The following is an 18,627-nucleotide window of genomic DNA, read 5'->3' as shown; positions in this document are numbered from 1 at the left end:
TCTGCAGTCTCCTATGCATTACTATATCTACTATGGGGGAAAGGAAGGTGATATCCCTCTAGGTCTGGTAAGCCTCCCAAGCTGGTTCAGACCACTATATTTCGCAGCAGCTTGCCCTTGAAGTAATGACCTGGTTATTTTGGGTGTTACTGGAGGCTCCATGGAGAGCAGCTTGGAAGGGGCATCTCTGAGCCTGATCATGATCACTGTACCACCGCAATTCAGAAGTGATACTACAGGCAAGTCCAGGAGTAGCCAGAAGCTGAAACTCTATCCTGGAGAACCTATTATGGAGGGGACCCTGCTGGCAGCTACTTTCCTATTTGAAAAGGAAAGACCTGGAACAAGGCGTGAAAATAATGTTGCCTCCTCCTGAACCCAGTTGTGATCATCCTCTGTGGGACCACGGCATTTGTTTGAAAAGATGGCAACAGTCACTTTGGATACCTTATGAGAGGCTTTGCAAATATTGGACAATTCTATTCGGGTATCTAAGTCTCATCTTTGTACCATATTTGACAATAGTCAGACACTGTTGTCCATCAGTCCAAGTTGCAGACTCAGCAGTCACTGACTTGATCAGCTAGATATGCAGATGATCGATATGCAAGCTCTCGATATCATACAGATTAAGGAGAGAGGCATAATCATAAGAAGAATTGAATATCTGGAAAATTATGGCAGATGAAATAATCTGTGTCTACTGAACTTTCCTAAGTCCCTGCTCATCATAGGAACCAACCTTTCAAAATGATTGGGGGTGCTAAACCCAATGGAAGTTATCCCATCACTAGACACAGTCAAGGAGTTTGCTCAATATTGGGGGTGCTCAAGCACCCACAGAGCTGGCTCCTATGCCGATCACACACTGCTAGACAAGGTTAAATGGAATTTGCAGGAAATACTCAGGTTTACCATGGATATACTTCCTTCAGTTGTAAGAGCTATATATCTTTCTCTGCATGATAGAAATGTGAAAGGCCTTTTGAAGGTACTTTAAATCTGAGTTCCTTGAGTCGTGTTTGGCACAATAACAGGAAGGTCTACCCTACTGGTCGCTCACTGGAACCAGATGAAATACTATCTTAAAGGGGGTCTTTTACTAAGCTGTGGTAGCATTTTTAGTTTGTGATATAAGTCAGCTGGTGGTAAATGCTGAGACGCTCATTATATTCCTATGGACAGTTCGGCGTTTACCGCTAGCTGATTTCTACCATTAGCTAAAAACACTACCTTAGTGAAAGACCCCCTAAGACTTTTCTATCAACATATAAATAAGCAGATTTTAGCGTCATATGTAGCTATATTTCCTGATCTATCTAGAAGTACCCAGGCAAGAAGGAAGGAATTCTTGGGTTTAAAATCAAGAGTTCTTGCACTAGATGATACTTTCTAGTTAAATTTCCTTGTCATTGCTTTTTGATGCTTGGTGGTAAATCTTTTTTGTTCTTTGACCCAAAACAGCTCTTATAATTCTTGTCTGCTAGAAAGGAAGGTCCAATGGAAACAAGTCTCCCCAGAGTCCTTAATCGGTGTCACGGTTGTGTCCAGGTTCCTGGCTCGCAGTCACCTCGGTCCCCGGGGGTTAGACCCAGGGAATGCTGCGAATTGATGGTTTACCGTTTCCCATGTTCCAGAAGATATGCTGGTCCGGTCCGGATCTTCCAGCCCTCCAGATTGTTTTGGGAGTTTTTTGGAACTAAGCAGTACCTGTACCTGGTGAACTCCCTTGTGTGCTGCCTTTATTAACCACCTGGGAAGGTCCCTAGTTGCCTTGCAACAGAGGTCCTCAGAGGAGTTTCCTTTGGTGGAAGTTGTTTGCAGTGCTGCTGAGTTTTTCCTGATTTAGGTTTTGACCCTGCTTGTTTACTGACTTGCGCTACTGTCTGCTGCCTGCCCAGACCCGGCTTGGTTCCTGGCTTACTCTGCCATCTGCTGCCTGCCTATACCCAGCTTGTCTCCTGGCTTACTCTGTTGACGGCTGCCTGCCCTGCTCCAGCTGGGTTCCTGGTTCCTTTATCCTGCTGGTCCCTACAGTTCTGCTTTCCTGCCCTGTCCAGTAAGTCCTGCCGACTGCCCGCACTCTGGGGCTCAACCCCTGAGGAACCCCTAAGTGCAGGTGAAGTTTGGGCTATTTCCGGTCCAGTTGGTGCCAGCCTGAGCTGCCTCGGCGGCAGCCTTTGTCTGAGAGTTCCAGCCCAGGGTGCCGGGAAGTCTGTTCTGCCTGTCCTATGTTTGGGTGATTCTCTTGCCGCTGCCGCTCCTCGGCAGTGGCCCAAGGGCTCACTAACCTAGAAGTACCAGAAGAAGCGTGACAACCGGCTGTTGTCAGTATCATTATGTTTCTATTCGGATTAGAAAGTAATATTTGAGGTACTAACTGAGAGGGGGAGCTATGGTCCTTTGAAGTTTGCTAAGCATTGTAGAAGAGATGTTGTGGGAGTGACTAATGTTTTAAAGTATGTTAACATTGATGCCAATGATGTTTTAAAGAAGTTAAAGGTGGGGCTGCTTAATGCTCATTCTATATGGATTAAAATTGCTCTTGTGTATGGTATGATTTAATATTACAAGAGAAATATGATGTATTGTGCATTACTGAATCATGGCTTCTAAAGTCAGATATGGTAAATGTTAGGCAGTTGGGATTGGAGTTGTAGGTTGTATAAGAGGTGTGGAGGAGCAGCAATATTTTCCAGGAGTTGTTTGGGTTTCAAATCTGTTTATCAGATTTGTCAGATTATGCTAAAATATTAGTGATCGAAAATAAGGATATTGCTTTTTGTCTGTTATATTGTCCATATGAAAAACTATTGTGTGACTATTCTTTTTTCTTGAGCTTTATTTTTTCATTGGAAATAGACTTTGTTAAAGTGTGTATTATAGGGGATTTTAATGTACCTTTTGATCTCTCTTTCCAACTTGCTCGGTATCAAAAGCAAGTTTGGTTTGATGTTTTGTATGATTATTTTAATCAGAATGTTAGGGATATTACCCATCAAGCAGGTCATATTTTGGACTTTGTTATTGTACCAGCCCATTTATTTCAGACATTGTTTTCTACCCCTAGTTTTCATGACTTTGGGTCGTCAGATCATTTTCTGATCACATTTGAGGTGCAAATTGAGGCTATTTCTGTTGTGGCTTTAGAGTCTGGTATACTGATGGTGAGACCACAATTTGAATTACAGGATCTGAAAGATTTATGGAGACCTAAATTGACTTTTGCTGATGATTGTACAGTGATGAGATGTTGTGTCAGTGCACTACTTCATTGACTGAGATTTTAGATGCTCTCACCCCTCAGAAGGCAGTTGTGATTAAAGAGCCACGGGCTTTAGGTTTTTGGTATAGTAGGTTGTTGAAAGAACAAAGGCATGAATTGAGAGTAATAGAGCGTAAATGGAGGAAAACAAAGGAACCAGGGGTTTATAATCTCCAGGTGAAACTGGAGGCATATAGGCCCAGATGATCAAAAGCCCTGTGCTGTTCCAAACAGCGCCCTAAAAATAGCACCGGGACAGCGCAGGGCTTTTCTGCATCGATGATCAAAGATAATGCATGCAAATCTAAGCAGCACTATTATCTTTAGCTCTGTCAAAAGCCCAAACCTGTCAAACAGCCTGCCCCGAGGTCCGGACAACGAGGCCCCCCCAAACCCCCAGAAAATGTTGTGGCCGCCGGCGGCCAAATCCTCTCCCACCCTCCCACCCAGCGATGGGGGGGGGGGGCTGGAGGTCCGGTGAGTCTTCAGCCCCCGAAACCCCCAGAAATCGTTGCTCCATTGACGGGGGGGGGGGCTGGAGGTCCACCCCAAATCCTCCCCCCAGCATTCTCCTTAAATTCCCTGGTGGTCCATGGTGTCGTGACACCCCCCTGGCCCCCTCCCGGCCCCCCTACCTTGTGTTGGAGGAGGGAAGCAGCATGCCTGCCTCCCTCCTCTTCCAGTCAGTCGAAGGCCAAAATGGCGGCGCCCAGCCCCGCCCACTGCATCCTGGACAGGGCTCACCATTCCTCCCCAATGATCCGCAAAATCTAACGCCAGCTCGGAGCTGGCATTGATTTTGCTGCGGCCAGCGACCCAATCTTTGGCGCACTGGTCACTGATCATTGGGGATGAATGCGTTAAGCACCAATTAGCATGCATTTGCAAACTAATTGCGCTAGAAGCCCTGTTTAGCATGCATTTGCATGCTACTTGCGCTGAGAGCCCTCAAGTGCGCTGTTTCAGGCGCTCGAGGGCTCTGATCATGGGTCGGCTGCAAACTCTGGCGCTAGTATAGCATTAACAGCCTCTAGCGCCAGAGTTTGCTTTTGATCATGAGGGCCATAATGTGTCATGTGAGGATGCTAAGAAATTGTATTATTATGAGAGAATTAAGACTGCATTGAATAGGCCCAGGGAATTGTTTAATAGTGTAAATTTTCTGGTGAAGTGAAAAAGGATGCTAGAATGTCTCTTGATGATTATGGTAAATAGATGTGCGAGAAATGATGGATCTCTGTTTGAGGATAGTAAGATGGATTGTGAGGCTGTAGAAGGTGTGGCTCCTACTGTTTTATGGAATATACTAGTAATAAAGGCCCGTTTCTGAGAGGAATGAAACGGGCGCTAGCAAGGTTTTCATGGAAGTGTGTATGTTTGACAGTGAGTGTGTGAGAGACAGAGTGAATTTGCGACTGTGTGTGTGTGAGAGAGTGAGACTGTCTGTGTGAGAGTGTGCCGCAGGGGTCCCCCTGCGTGTGTTGGCATCCTTCCCGCTCCCCCCCTGTGTTTCCTTTTCCCATATCCTTCTCGTCCCCCTCCCAGCCTCAGGATCGTGGGCCCTGTGGCGGCGTTTTTCTGTATGGTAGTGTGTATGTTTGAGAGAGTGTGTGTGAGAGTGAGTGTGTGAGAGAGTGAATGTGTGAGTGTGACAGTGTGAGTGTGTGTGGCGTGTTTGTGCGAGAATGTGAGTGTGTGTGTGAGAGGGAATCCCAGCTTCAGGGTGTTGGCCCCGCCTCCTTTGGGCTTTCAGGATGGTGGTCCCTCCGTCTGCCGGCGTTTTCCCCCTCCCCCTTCCCTCCTTGCAGGTTGAGATTCGAGTGCCCCCCCTTCCAGTGCCTTTCAGGGTCGTGGCGCTCCCTCCGACTGAAGCTGTCTCTGTTCCTGGCACGTTCAGGCAGGCAGGCAGGCTGGCTCCCTGCGTGTGTGAACGTTCAGGCTGCCTGCCTGCGTCGCTCCCTCCGTGTCTCTGAGTTTGTGCGGGGCGATGGGAGTCCTGCAAAGTTGGGAAATGGACGCCGAGGGGCAAGGGGAGTGAGATCGCGTGTCGCCGATGCTTGCGTCCCCGCTTGCCTCTCTCCGACGTTGTGCGGGCGATGTTAGTCCTCCGGAGGTGGGAAATATCCGCCGAGGGTGAGGGAGATGGCGTTTGGCCGATTGTCATAGCGCCGCCCTCGACGTCTTGATGTTATGACGCGAGGGCAGGCCAGACACTCAGGGCAAACCGGATATCTCTGGCGCCTCAATTTCCGGCTTGAGGCTTCAGAACGTTGGAGGTGCCTTTTATTATATAGAGATTTTTAATTGACAGGTGAGGAGAATGTCGCTTTGGTGATTAAGAAAATGACTCCAACCAAAGCATGTGGGACCCCTGTTCATCAGGGTTGTTTAGTTCTCTTAGGCATATCCCCTGATTACAATTGTTAACAAGTCTCTTCAGGAGGGTAGATTACCAAATTCTTTGAAACAAGAATCAGTGAGACCCACTACTTTAAAAAATGACGCGTTAGTATCTAACTTAGGGCCCTGTTTACTAAGCCGCGCTGTAGGCGTGCTAACTTTTTAGCTCACGCTAAAAATTAGCATGCATTAATGATAGAGACACCACCTATATTTCTATGGGTGTCTCTAACATTAGCACACGCTAAATGGTTTGTGTGCCTATAGCGTAGCTTAGTAAACAGGGCCCATAGCTTAGTAGAAGAGCCCCTGTTTGGAGTAATGTTATAAAGAGTTTACCACATATTAAGCCTGTTCTACACTTTTATATGTGATATATATGTATGTAGGAGTTCAAAGGGGCATAGCTTGGGCAGAGCAGTGGTGGAATTTTGGCAACATGAGTGCGTGCAAATAAATGGTAAGAGTTCTCTTGTGGTCTGACTTTCAAAAACCAGTGATAGGTGCAAAAAGCAACAAGAGCAGGGCTGCTTCATCATTGATACAAAAAAACCTCCTTATAAGCCTACACATCAACTGCAAAACTGTATTCCAAAAAAGTGTATGAGTACTTAGCTCAAACAAGTCTTCATTGCACTCCTCACAAATAAAGGACCGTGACCTACGGTGGCCAACGTTTCGTTGCCTGCTTCAGGGTCCATTGGTCAAGAACTGTTGCTTATTGCACCTGTGAGCATTTTGAGACTTTTTCCTCCTGCGACTGTCACTGGTTTTTGAAAGTCAGACTACAAGAGAACTCTTACTATTTATTTGTGTATATTGAATTGATTTTTAGGGTTCCTTCCCTTACTTTTTAGTTTAGAACATGAGGCATTTTTACTGCTGCAGAAAAAATGGCCTTAGTATGTGGGAGAGACCCACGTAAGGGACCTCTAAAGCCACTTTTTACTGCAGCTTAGTAAAATGACCCCAAAGGCACCTAAGCTTTTATGATCTATAAAATAGGTTTAAAATAAATACCTTTTTGGAATCACATAGAAATCCTGTTATTAAATTACCTCCCACAAATCTTTGTAGGTCAGTGAGACGTTTGGGAGATTTTTAATTTGCCTTCTGAAGGAAAATAAGAGACTTAACAGATTGTGTGTGTTTAGAGCTGGGAGGGGCTGTTTTATTTGATTCCTCCAACTAAAATGATATTGTGCTGCCTCTGGTGTGCATTTGCCTAATATATATTTTTTTTTTGTTTGGTGTCTCTTTTACACCATAGTCTCAGAACATGTTAGAGGAGGATGTGAGAACTGACAGGACTGGGGTTTATGAATCCATTAATGTCTGCAGACATTAGCTACACATAGATGTGTGTACAGAAATGTAATTTCTTTAATCTAGGTGCAAATGCTTGCTTATGCCTGATCAGTGGCGTATCTACAGGGGGCCATGGGGGCCTGCCCCCTCCCCAAAATGGATCCAGGGTAGGCAATATAAGGAGAACATTGCTGCAGAAATGCTTCAGCTTGCAGGGGTTGGGGACCCCCACCAGCCAAGGTTTGTGGTGTTGCGGCAGGGGCTGAGCAGCGGGCCAAAATGTGTCCCCCCACTTTGGGCTCTGCCCCCCCTCACTAAACCCCTGTATCTGATGTTTGCTTCTTTGTTTCAGAAAAAAAACAAACTGTCAGATGACAATCAATGTTCTGAAAGTTGGATGTATTGAGCTACATTCTATATATGGTGTCTAAAAAAACCAGCACCGAAAACCCCCCTGATATTCTATACGCTGCGCCTAAAGTTTGGCGCTGTTTATAGAATTAATGCTTAAAGCGGAGATGTCATACATACATTTTGGTGCTGCTATTTTCACCAATGCCTGCACCTAAATTTAAGTATGGAGCACCATTATTCTACAAATACGCATGTAACTCAAAACCATGCCCCCGATCTGTCCAGAAATGCCGATGTCCCTCCCATAACTGCACCCCCTTTTTCAGGCCATGTGTAAATTGTAGGCATGTAGGTCCCATTTAAATCTAATTAGTGCCAATAATTTCTTGTTAAAAAGCCAATTATTGACACTAATTGGGTCATTATTCTATTAAATTGCGAGCATCATTTTTGGAAACTTTAATAATATCAGGGGGATTGTATTCAAATGAAGATGTGTGATAGCTTTAAAGGCAAAGTTATTCAACCTATGCTCTTAAAAGCTGGCAATGGAATTAACTTACCAGATCACAAATTCAGATTCAGAGCTGGCACTTGGCACAATTGGCTCAGTAAAAAATACAAATGTGGTGAAAAAACCTATGTTGGACTTCGGTCAGGATGAGTTCAGCCTCATTTGAGTTTGTTGGCATTTTCAATTTCACTAACATTCATATTCATATCAGATTTTCAGATTCCAGAATAGGTGGTGGATTATATAAAAAAATAAAAATTCAGAGAATTTTATTTTTACAAATTCTTTACAAATTTTATTTTTACAAGTTCTTTATAAATATAAGGGGCCCTTTCTCAAGGCTGTGTTAAGTGCTTAAGTGGGATTTATACAGCATAAGTAGCCTAACACAGGATAGGCTAAAGCGTTTCACATTAACACACTAGGGGGCCCTTTTACTAAGGCGCGTAGGCGCCTATGCGCATCCGATGCACGTCAATTTGGAACTACCACCCAGCTATCACGATCCCCAGGTGGTAATTCTATTTTTTACGTGCATCTGATAACGTTTGCCTGAAAATAATTTTTATTTTCTACCGCATGATGCTAACCGGGTGGTAATCGGCAGTGTACATGTGCTGACGATTACCGCTCGGTTAACACGCGAGACCTTACCGCTATGTCAATGGGTGGCAGTAAGATCTCAGGCCCAAAATGGATACACGCCAATTTTTATTTTGCCACATGTCCATTTTCTGCAAAAAAGGCCTTTTTTGCAGGCGCTAAAAAATGGACCTGCGCGCGTCCAATACATGCGCCTGCAACGGCGCAGGCCATTTTTTGGTGCACCTTAGTAAAAGGACCCCTAGATTCTATATATGGTGCCTATAAAATCAGTGCCAAAAAATCTACTTAGCACTATTCTCTAAACCTCACCTAAAGTTAGGGGTGGTTTATAGAATATGCGTACTGCCTGTTCCTGCAACTAAATGTAGTCACAGCCATTTAAGCCAACTAAAAGCTGGTGTAAAAGCACAAGACTAATTTAGGCACAGATCAGGCATCTAATATAATAATTTGTACCTCAACATTCTATGCTGTCTGTCTGGGTTCGTAACATCCTGACGTCAGCAAGCCTCCAGCATTCCCTTCCCTTTCACTGTCCCGCCCTCGCATAAAGACGAAATGACATCAGAGGAGGGCGGAACAGTGAGAGGGAAGGGAATGCTGGAGGCGAGCTGACGTCAGGATGTTATGAACGGATGGGAGGGCAGGGCACAGGACAATCGCTGGACATGGAGGGGAGGACAGAATCGCGGGACATCGAGGGGAGGGCAGGGCAGGGCAGAGGAGAATCGATGGGTGTGGATGTGATGGGAGGAGAGAATCACGGGACATGGATGAGAGGGCAGGGCAGAGGAGAATCGCTGAACATTGAGGGGATGGGAGGCGAGGGGAGAATCGCGGGACACGGAAGGGAGGACAGGGCAGAGGAGAATCGCTGGACATGGAGGGGAGGCCAGAATCGCGGGACACGGAGGAGAGGCCAGGGCAGAGGACAATCGCTAGACATGGAGGGGAGGGCAGGGAAGAGGAGAATTGCTGCACATGGAGGGGAGGTCAGAATCGCGGGACACGGAGGGGATGGGAGGGGAGGTTAGAATTGCGGGACATGGAGGGGAGGGCAAGGGAGAGCGGAGAAATTGCTTAGACGAGAGCCTTCCTAGGGCCCATTTCATCTTTGACGAAATGGGCTTGGTTGCACTAGTATTCTATATTTAGGAGCACCCATGCCCCTCTCATGGCCATGCTCCTTTTTGAGATCTGTGCAGTCCGATTTACATGCATCACTTTATAGAGTACATTTAGAGAGCTATGCATGTAAATCCTAATTAGTGCCAATTAATACTGATAATTGATAACGTCCAATTATTGGCGCTGATTGGCTTGTTACCAGTTAAGTTCCATGCACAAATCAGCTATGCGTACTGATTGCGCACATAACTTTAGTCACAGTTTATAGATTCTGGGATTTAGTGCACGGTGATGTTTTTTTTTTTTTTTTGCAATTTTTGAGGGGGCATATAGGGTAAAGAATGGCCGTTCTTTTGCTAAACAGTGCATCTAAATTACTGCACGATAACTGGTTAGTACACAGGTAATAAGGAGTCCTTACCACCTTCTAAATAGGTGGCAGTAAAGGCTTTTATATATTTTTTTATGGATATGCATTAATGCTTGAAGAAATAGAAAATAACTCATTTCATGGCCATGGTAGAAATGGCCTTAGTATGTGGGAAAGACTTGCATAAGTGCACGTTAAGGCCATTTCTTGCCACAGCTTAGGTAAATATTATAGCAACTTTAGGGGACCTTTTACTAAGGTGGGCTGAAAAATGGCCTGCGGTAGTGTGGGAGAATGTTTTGGGCGCGCGCAGATCCACTTTTTAGCACGCCTGCAAAAAATGCATTTTTTAAATTTTTGCCAAAAATGGATGTGCGACAAAATCAAAATTGGCATGCATCCATTTTGTGTCTGAGACCTTACCACCAGCCATTGACTTAGCGGTAAGGTCTCACGCGTTAACCGTGTGGTAATCATCTATGAGTGTAGAATGACGATTACTGCCTGGTTTCTGCCATGCGCCAGAAAACAAAAATTAATTTCAGGCATGCGTAGCGGATGCATGTCAAAAATGAAATTACCGCAAGGGTCATGCAGTCGCCGGGCAGTAACTCCAAATGTTTCCACAAAGCTGCTTTTAACCCTTTATTAAAAAAGAGATTTTTCTTACTTTGCTCCAAAATAATTAGTACTGAATAATTAGCGTGCGCACACACACACACACACACACACAAAGACACACCTCACCACCACAACCACCACCACCGTCATTGTATTAAAAGAGCACTGGCGATAAATCTGAATAACTGATTGAAGAAACATCCTAGTTTAAGAGTGAGATTCATTCCAGTCATATTATGCAAAAAGCAAATATATTTGGATGCAATGTCCGAGTGTTTCTCTTATTTATCTGTAGATGGTGCAATATCACAAGATTATGAAGTACAAAAAATAGTCCTATATATTCATCTTGTCCTGGTACTACTTGGTTTGTTTGACTTGTCCAAAGTGAAACGTATCTACAAAATATAATATTTGGATGTGCACATGCATCCTATTTACAACCATGTTTTTGGTGTTACTGTACCAAAATCTACATTTTTGACTGCTCACTCCATCATTTCTATTGCAGACTGTGGTGAATAAACCATATTGCATTTTAGTGAATGATAATGATGTAGTAAGTAAGAAATTCAGGATCTCTTTTACTAAATTTTAGTGAAATCTGGGCTTAACACATTTTAATACGAGACTTTCCTGCGCACTAAGCCCAGTTTTAATGTTGCACTTTTTTAGGCTTTTTTATATTTGCAGGTCATGCACTAATGTTCCCATTAGTGCACCAGGCTTGCAAAAAGTTAACATGGGAGCACTTACCCCTGATTCATATATGGCAGCAAAATTTGTGTGCAGATCAAAGATGCACATGCAAATTAATTACCTAACAAGTTATTAACTACCAATAAATTGATGTTAACAATCAATTATTGCAGTTAATTGGCAATAACTAGATTTTGCATGCGCATCTTCCATAACGTTCTTGCTGTAAAATGCAGGAATGACCATTCCCTGTCCATGACATGCCCCATCCAAAAAAATTAGTTTAAAACCATAAGTAATATGTAGGTTGCCGTGAGCTGACAAGCAAAATACTGCAAAACACATTTTGTGGTAGCCTCCTCTTGCTATTAACCCCATGTTAAGGGCTTAACACTGTTTAGTAAAAGGACCCCTTAGTAAAGTAGAGAATTTGTTGTGGCATGGTTATATTTACAACCAAAATCTGATTATATTCCGTCAAGAATAGAGCCGCACAGTATCAGTGTTGCCGTGCACAGAGGAGTAGCCTAGTGGTTAAGAACAATGACCTGAGAACCAGGGAAGCCAGAGCTGAAGTCTCACATTTGCCACTGACACTCCTGTAACCTTGAGTCAAGTCCTTTATCTCCATTGCCCCAGATACCTGTTCAGTATATAAGCTCTCTGGGACAGGGTCACATTGTACCTAAATACTTAACACTGCATTTCCAGTAATGATGTAAAATGAATATGCTGCTTATAAGTTTAAGGGGACAAGTAGGCACCTACTTAAGCGCTATTTTACATGCTTTGAAAATGAGCCCTGATATATCCACTGGATTCTATATATGGTGCTTGAAAATCCATACAGAAATTGAAGCATATTCTATAACAATATACGCAACTTAATTGGTAAACTAACTAATCAGCACAGTTAATTGGATGTTAACAAGCAATTATCAGCACTAATTGGCATGAATTGAGATTTATGTTCACAACTCACTAAGGGGCACTTTTAGTCCCTTTGGGACTACCGCCAGCCCAACACCCCAAGCGCGTGCCATATCCAGGGAAAAAAGAAAACCTCTGGAAATGGCTAGTGCCGCAGTAACCCAGTAGTAATTGGGCATCGCCGTGCGGTGCCTGGTTACTATTGGGTTTGCGCCGGAGCCCTTATTACCACCTTAGTGGGTGACAGAAAGTGCTCCCTTCCACATTGCCATGGGGAGGGGGGTTACTGGCAGTGGGAAAAGAGGCCTTGGTGCACGGGGAAAACGGTCCCCACCACTAGCACTGGGCCCTTTTTCCCACAGCTTAGTAAAAGGACCCCTTAGTGTATTCTATAATGTGGTGCGTCTAAATTCTAAATCGCATATGGAATTCATGCTTTGCACACATCATCTTGGCTCATACATTTTGGCACTTTTTCTTGAATCTACTTCGATTTCATCCACTTATGCTAGCCTTTTATAAAGACACATTGGGCTAGAATCTATACATGGCACCTGAAAAATCCACACATAAAAAAATTGCACCTAAGTATATTCTCTAAAGTACACCTAAATTTTATAGAATAGACTTACATTTCCACACAGCATATAGAATATACCGAGTGGCTAGCTATGTACTAAATTTGGTCACGCCCATTTTGGCCACATTTTACTTACACCTAAATTAGGCTCCAATCAGGTGTATTCTGTAATAATGTGCATAGATTTTAGCAATGCTCACGCCAAGCTCCCCTTTTCAACTATGCAACTTAGAATTTAGGCGTACCACGTTATAGAATACACTTAGGGGTCCTTTTAATAAGCTGTGGGAAATAGGCCCCTGCCCTAGCAGCGGGGGGGGGGGGTCATTTTTCCCATGCACCAGGGCCCTTTTTCCCACAGCCAGTAAAATCCCCCCAAAATGGCCACGTGGTGAGATAACTCTCATCGCATGGCTATGCAGTGGGGAGCGCTTATCGGCACCCATTGAGGTGGCAATAAGGGCTCCTGCACTAACCCAGTGGTAACTGGGCAGCGCCCGGTGATGCCCGATTACTGCCGGGTTACCTCCGGTTTAGTCATTTGCGGGGGGGGGGGGGGTCTTTTTCCCCTGAAAATGGTGCATGCCTGGAGTGAGACTACCATCGGTGGCCATGTTGTGCTTATCACCGCTCTGTAACAGGGCCCCTAAAGTTTGTAGAATTAGGGGGATTGTGTCTACATTTATACTTGCCCAAAAGCAGGTAAATAAGTATATTTTATAGTGTACTTGTGAACGACCACAGTCTGCTCAAACTCCATCCCTGTATATGCCTACCAGCAGAGCACATGCCATTAGGTCATATGTATACTTTCATCCCAGTTGAAATTTTGTAACAGGCCATTTATGCTCATAGTGGTCACATATGGCTGTATGAAATAATCTCTTGGTTTATGATCAGCATAAGTTTATGAAATTAATTTTAAAACCTTTTAAAACAGAGTCAATGTAATAAGAATTTACTTTGTAGAGAAATGAATATCATAGGAATTTAAGAACATAAAAGCCATTGGAAGAGAACATAAACTTTGTCATTGATAATTTGTTTTTAGATGCTTTTGTTCAAAGGAGGCTTGTGGCATTAGAGGTGTCCTTCATCTCTTAATAAAATCCAGACCCCTTATTGTCAGACAGGTGCATCACACTACTGATACTGCTCCTTTATTCAAGAAAATCAATTCTATGTCCCAAGTATAAATTCCATCATTAAGCCCCTTAATGAAGTAACTCAAGAGTTTCTGACCAGCTGACCCTGCTTTTCCCTCCAATCAAAGACAAACAGATGTGCTATAAAAGCCATAACATGAAATCCTTAAGAAAAATGTGTGAAAGCCACTTAACACAGTCTAAATATGTTTACAGACATTAACTGAATAGTAAGCTACCCCTGGATTTTATATATGGTGCCCAGATTTGTGCATGCTTTTGAAATGCGTGTGCCACTTAATTGGCAAACAAGCTGTTAACATTAATTGGCACCACATAAAGGGCTTCTTTTATAAAGCCGCGCTAACACCTTCCCGGCAATAATGCCGACAAAGCCAATTCGCTTTGAATGGGCTCCATTGGCATTGCCGCATGGCTTGATAAAAAAAGGCCCAAAGTTAGGACAGGCTTTTTGTAGTTACTTAGGGGTCCTTTTACCAAGCTGTGAATTAAAAGCCGCTGCGTATGCCTTGTAGCGCTATAGAAATGCTAAATAGTAGTGCTGTTAACAGCACCATCATTATATTGAAGAATGATTTTTTGGATGGTTGCGCTGTTAAAGATTCTGAATATCCCCGACTAGTCATATTAATGAATGTATAAATGAGTACACTGTGAAAGGATCGATTACAGATAAAAATGATTTAATATTAGGTGTTTGATTATTGGACTATGCTTTAATCCCCACACAAATAAATACGTGGTCCCTTTAAATTAGATTGCACACCTAAAAGTAAGCATGATTCCCTGGCATAAGTGCTATTCTATATATGGCTTTTTTGTGCCTTATTTATTTATTTGTAGCATTTGTATCCCACATTTTCTCACCAATTTGCAGGCTCAATGTGGCTTACATTTGCTGTAATGGCGGTTGCCATCACCGGATAGCAAAATTACAAAAGGCACTGCATTAAGGTGCATACATACATGGTAAAGAAGAATACGTTATGGTAATGCATATTGGTTCCTAAGTGATAGATTGGATTGTAACATACATTAGGTCATCGACTATAGGGAGATCATATTTGGCACAGGATTACAGTGGTAGTGCTTGATCATTAATAGCAAAAAGGTTAATCAGTCAAGTGATTAGAGTTCAGTTTTTCTGGTTCATATGCAGTCTTATTGTTTAGTATTGAAGATGGATATTATTGGTATGCCTTCTTGAACAAATCAGTTTTCAATAGCCTTCGGAAGATAGGTCTTGTGTTGTTTTTATGGCTTTCGGTAGTGCGTTCCATAATTGCGTGCAAATGTAGGAGAAACTGTTTGCATATGTGGATTTATATTTTAACCTTTTACCCTTATATAAAACCTTGCTGCTAACCGGCTAATTTTGCACTCTACCCCTAACCTAGCTTGGGACATTCAGTGACACAGACCAGTGAAGCGCCATTGAATATTCCCGGATAGCCTCAGGCAACCCATTTAAATAGCCAGGAGCCTCTCACGGCCATTTGAATCACTTTCAATAATGGGCCCTATATTCTAAGAGAAGCATCGGGAATCAAAACAACACCACCAAGCATTTATACTTTTTTGTTTTTGCCATACTGGTTGATGTTTTTAATCTCTTCTGCTTTCTCGACTGAGTTCATTCCTTACTTGGTTCCGCTATATGTACTCACTGTCAGTGGTTCTGGAGCCTCTTTGAGTTTGATCATAACAAATGGGGAGGTATATCTTTGTGTATTTGTTAAACATATCTTTTTGCAGCAAAGTTGGTTGTTTAATCAAAAATGGATATGCTGACATCAACATGTGTATCATCTTTCACTGTATCATAGTAACATAGTAGATGATGACAGATAAAGACCTGTATGGTCCATCCAGCCTGCCCAACAAGATAAACTCATAGGTATGATGTGATACTACATACCTGTTTATAGTTTACAAAAACGTACTATACCGCCCAAGCTGACTCACAGATCTGGGTGGTTTACAATCTAGTTTACAATCTAAAAACAAACAAAAAATAAGAGAAGTTAAAAGGAACTTCATTGTGCGGAAGACAGGACAAATTATGGCACTCAGCAGTAAAAACAAACTAACCAGCAAACAAGTAACAAACAAACAAAGAGAGGGGGTCTAGAGGAGGGGATAATCCAGAAAGGGAAGAAAAAGCCAGGATTAGGCTGGGAAATGGAACAAATAGTGGAGAAGGTACAATATACTCTCAACCCCCTTTAATCTTTTAAATTAAATGCCTGCTTAAATGACCAGGTTTTCAGGGCATCCTTAAAACATTTTAAATGACAATTCTGAATGAATAATAAGCGGAAGAGAGTTCCAGCAAAAAGGAGCCTTGAAATAAAAGCATGATGGCGGGTTGTAAATAATATGGATCATATGGGACATGCTGGACATAACCATAGGACCAGTTTGCCCAGGCTGAACAATAGCCTGTATGATTGTGTGTTGAGCTAGGCCTCAAATGGGTTAAAAGGACAGACTGTAAAATGCTTGCAATTGTATTTTCACAGAAAAGCTTCTGTGAAAGATAGTCATTTACAAGAAATGCTCATGTGACAGCAGTGGCGTAGCCAAGGATGGGCCCGGGTGGGCCCAGGCCCACCCACTTTGGGCTCAGGCCCACCCAGTAGCAGCACACCTGTGATGTGGCTAGCAGGGATCCCCAAGCCCCACCAGCTGAAAACTCTCAACAACTGTATCTCCTGCATACCTTATAAATAGCAGATCTTCACCTTCAGCGAGCAGCAACTGATGCAGACTGTTCGCACCGGCCCCACAGTCTTCCCTCTGATGTATTTCCGCCTATGTGGAAACAAGAAGTTGCATCAGAAGGAAGGCTGTGGGGCCAACATGAGCAGTGTGTATTAGTTGCTGCATGCTGCCATTGAAAATCGGCTATTTAAAAGGTATGTGGGGGAGGGGGTTGTTAGAGAGTCCATATGGCATGCAGGCGAGAGAGGGAGAGATCAAATCACTTGTGGGACAGGGTAGAATTCTTCTGCTCACCCATCTTGGGCCCAGGCCCACCCAAAATTGGGTGTCTGGCTAAGCCCTTGTGACAGATGGTCTGTTTTAGGCCTCACAACAGAGGATAATGAGGAAGTAAATGTGTGTTGCAAACAGTTTGCTCAGGACCCGAAATATGATTAAAGAATGAGTTATAGACATTTGTAAATTTAGAGGAAGTCAAGCAGGTGTTCAAAGAATAAAAGGGAACTAGTGGTTATAGACACATTAATGGTGAAAGTGAGAAGGACCCTGATAGAAGAATTTACTGTAAATGCTAATTTGATTCTGGTAAATAATTGCTGATTTTATGAAATTCATTAACATTAATAAAGAGTAACAGATGATCGAAAGAAGAAGCTAAATCATTTTTTTGAGGAAGATGTAGAAGGTGGGCTTAATGACGTGTACGCCATAGGCTTAATGAAAAGTGTAACCTATATAAGTGACAAGTATAATCACTAGAGATCAGAGATCTAATACTGAGCATTCACGCCTTGTGACCAGTTTACCACTCTCTATGAGAAAAGCTGATTTGATGTACTACTTGATCTGAAATAATCATATGCCAGTGTAACCCTAATTGGTAAGTTAAAATAAAAATGCTTCTTCTCATGCTATAACAGCCTTCTGATTTTGTTTTTTATTCTGACTCTGACTCTCCTTATTTTAGTAATTTATAATGTAATTTATTTATAATATTTGTAACAGTGGTGGACTGTTAGTATTTAGATAAATCTGTTTTTAGGTTACCCCCTAAAGGAGGTCAGACCAATTGGAGTCCATACAACATGGGTTGATTCTAACTGGGCTTGTTTTGGATTTGGAAGAACAAGATGGAGATCATTAATAGAGCAAAGCAGTCATACAGGGGACTATGGAACTTGATTTGTCTGTGCCATTTTCAGGGCACACACTGTAGAAGTCGGCCTGATACTGGCCTTGTTCTTCAGTTACTGAAGCTGAATCAATCCAGCCATGAAGTTTTCTATGATCACATCACGTACCTTCTACTTCACATAAGCTCAGATATACAATCAGTGGTACTAAACCATGGAGATTACATCAACGGACTCTATGCGGGATGCAAAGAACAAATCATGAAGAAACTCCAGACAGCCCAGAATACAGTAGCTAGGCTGATATTCAGTACAACACGATTCGAAAGTGCCAAACCCCTCCGAGCAAAACTGCATTGGCTCCCAATTAAAGAACGCATTACCTTCAAAATCTTCACCTTGATCCACAAAATTATCTAAGGCGTAGTCCCCGGATACATGTTAGACCTTATAGACCTGCCAAACAGGAACAGTTCCAGATTATCTCGATCATACCTAAACCTCCATTACCCATAATGTAAAGTACTCAAATACAAATCAACCTATGCATCCAGCTTCTCCTATTTAAGTACAAAACTATGGAACACACTGCCAAAAGGAGTGAAAATAATCTAAAATAATCTACGACCATCTAAACTTCAGGAAATCACTAAAAACCTACGTGTTCAAAAGGGCATACACTATTGAACCAACATAGATGCCAACATCCTGCAACATAGCAAACCCAACGATCGTATTGGACACTATCCAAGCTTCCCTCTCTTTGACCCCTTCGTGCCTGAAAGAAATGGACCCTTATTCGACCACAATATCTTCTTGTATTTGTTTC

The sequence above is a fragment of the Microcaecilia unicolor genome, chromosome 10 (assembly GCF_901765095.1).
Source record: "Microcaecilia unicolor chromosome 10, aMicUni1.1, whole genome shotgun sequence".
Classification (NCBI taxonomy): Eukaryota; Metazoa; Chordata; class Amphibia; order Gymnophiona; family Siphonopidae; genus Microcaecilia; species Microcaecilia unicolor.
Note: the sequence above shows the minus strand (reverse complement) of the source record.